This window comes from Diceros bicornis, chromosome 10 (assembly GCF_020826845.1).
Source record: "Diceros bicornis minor isolate mBicDic1 chromosome 10, mDicBic1.mat.cur, whole genome shotgun sequence".
Classification (NCBI taxonomy): Eukaryota; Metazoa; Chordata; class Mammalia; order Perissodactyla; family Rhinocerotidae; genus Diceros; species Diceros bicornis.
The window spans coordinates 79,307,016-79,309,929 of NC_080749.1; positions in this window are offsets into that span (position 1 = coordinate 79,307,016).

Genomic DNA, 2,914 nt, shown 5'->3' on the forward strand with positions numbered 1-2,914 from the left:
CCTTCAAACTTGATCAGGAGTTGTGACACAGCGCCTACCCAGCACAGAGCCTGGCACACAGTAGGCGCTAGTAAATATTTTTTGAAAGCGTGAGTCACGACACTAAATTTGGAAAATTCTACGGAGTTGTGCGTCGCTATAATTTTTAAGATCACTTTGAAAATTACAGTCATTTTAAAGCTCAACAAAGAGAGTTAAATCGAGTTTTTTGCATTCCCTGTAACAATGGCCTCTTCTGGATGCTGAAATTAACTCGAAACCCGAGTTCTATAAATAGGTGCGCCCTCTGATTTTCACAGAAACTGTTAACCTTTCAGATTAAAGCCTTCGGACGAACCATTCTATTATGGAACAAATTTAAATTATTTATAAAGCTTTATCCTAATTAGCTTTTCAGATACAAGTGCAAGGGACCACACTGATGTACCTGTGAATACATTTAGAAATAGGGGCCTCAAGTATGATTTTTAAAAAAGAATTTGTATTCATACCTAGTGAATGAGTATGCAGGAGAAAATTATGACAGCAAATCTATCCCCCTCTCCCCCTCTTACCAGGTGCAGCTGCTGCCTTGACCTCAAAATGTCTTGTAAAATTATCTCTTAATGGCCTGGCATATCTAAAGCAAACATCTCTGGGATTAAACCGCCCCACGGGGACAACCCCTTTAGTACTGACGGTTGTTACAGTATTCGTTTCTTCTGAGTTTTTCTGAAAAATAGATAATCTAATGGAGTTTAAAGTTGTTTTGTTGTTTAAGAACGAACTTGCTGATATTAAGTGGAAAAAGCAGGAAACAAAATCCTGATAACCAGAAAATTCCGTTAATCACGTCATCCCTAATCTTTCTGCTTGTGGGAAGGTAAGCTACAAGTGGTCAGAGCTGTGTCTGCCCTGATCACCAGTGAGTGTCCCCAGAGCCCAGCACAGTGCCTGCCCAGTGAGAGCGGTTAAGTACTTGTGGCATGGATACTTGGCTGTTTCAGATAACAGTGTAATGACTTTCTACATGTGTCTGGTTGCTTCATTTACTTGGATATTTCCTTAGAATAGATGACTGAAGTGAGAATTTTACTGTGTCAAAAAGTAGGACATTTTCGTGGTTATCAAAACATCGCCAACTTGCTTTCCAAATGAGCCTTACCGTTTTGCACTGCCACCGGTCATATTTGAGTACCTTTCAGAGCATCCCCTCAAGCTATTGTTTTGATACGTTGTTTGGCAGTTATGAGTACTTTCAGATGAAGTAACTCATTTGATCTCAGTCATCCTGGAAGACTGCCTTCCCCGTTTTGTAACACAGCAAACTCCAGTGCCTTAAATTGATGATAATGAATAGCAGGTGACAAAATAATCATACCCTTTCAGGTTCTTCCTCCTGATTCTACCTTGGTTTGTAATGAACATCCTGAATAAATTCACGTCTTTCCTTAACAATGAAATTGGATACTGCTCTATAATATCTATGGTTTACAAACTCTTCCTTTGCTTTCTCATTTTGCTTGGTTATTTGCAGATGCCTTGATCAAACTTGGGGACTTAGTTAAAACGAAATAATGAAGCACAATTTAGATGAAAGAGATGATATTGGTTAGGTGTAAGAGAACACCCAAGTACTAGCAAGATTAGAACGTTGCCACCGTTTTATTAGGAAAGATCTGGAAACTTTTGGTGGTGCTTTTGTACCTCCTTAAATCTGAAGGAGTTACTGTTTTAAATCTCTGAATCTGTTGCAGAGTCTTCATAAACTATTGAGAATAATACTCTATTAGTGAGAGTGGACAGGAATTATTTGCATAATAATCTGCATATCTTACATATCTGTCAATAAATTCAAAGAGGAATAGAATTGAGAACTAAAAATCATAAGGTAAAAAATTTCAACCTGCAGAAAATGTTATTTTCACATGAAAACTGAAAAAAAAGTTTCTTTTTTTTAAAACATATGGCAACAAGAAAATGTTATTAATTTCTAGTCTGTTACTAATCCTGATTCTTTCCCAAATTTGCTGGTCAGGGACCCCAAATGCTTTAATAGGTAATTAGTCAGATCAAGAAGCTTTGGAAGGTTCAAAGTTTAGTTATAAGTGAAACCATTGGAAATTCTTGGGATATATTTGTATCCATTTATATCATTTATATATATTTGGATATATATAATATACAATATATATATAATATAAAAATATATATATATATCCATTTATATATATTTGGCACCATTTATATCAAAAGTGGGTCTGGGGCTGGCCCCATGGCTTAGTGGTTAGGTGTGCACGCTCCGCTACTGGTGGCCCAGCTTCAGATCCCGGGCGCGTACCAAGGCACCGCTTCTCCGGCCATGCTGAGGCCGAATCCCATATACAGCAACTAGAAGGATGTGCAACTACGACATACAACTATCTACTGGGGTTTTGGGGGAAAAAAGAGGAGGAAGACTGGCAATAGATGTTAGCTCAGAGCCAGTCTTCCTCAGCAAAAAGAGGAGGATTGGCATGGATGTTAGCTCAGGGCTGATCTTCCTCACAAAAAAAAAAAGAAATAGAAAAAAAAAAAAAGTGGGTCCAACATTGCTTTTCTATATTGCTTCCACATTTGCTTAGGGTTCTTTAAACAAAGTAGTACAGAAAAGATAGGGAAGGAGAAATGCAGGTATATTGAGGCTTTGGAAATATTCAGACCCTCCCTTCAACTTCACTCTGCATTTCTGTTGTGACATCAGATCCCAGATAGTGTTCAGTGAACAGAAATGCTCTTTAAAGACACTTCAGAAATGTCTCTAGTCCTTGTCTCACAGAATAGCTGCCTAAATATTGTGTGGGTTTATGGGAACTAGTTCTTCAAGGTACTTTTATATAAATCTAAACTATTTTGCTTTTGTTTTTTATAGTACAATATTTCTGCATCCTAAAGA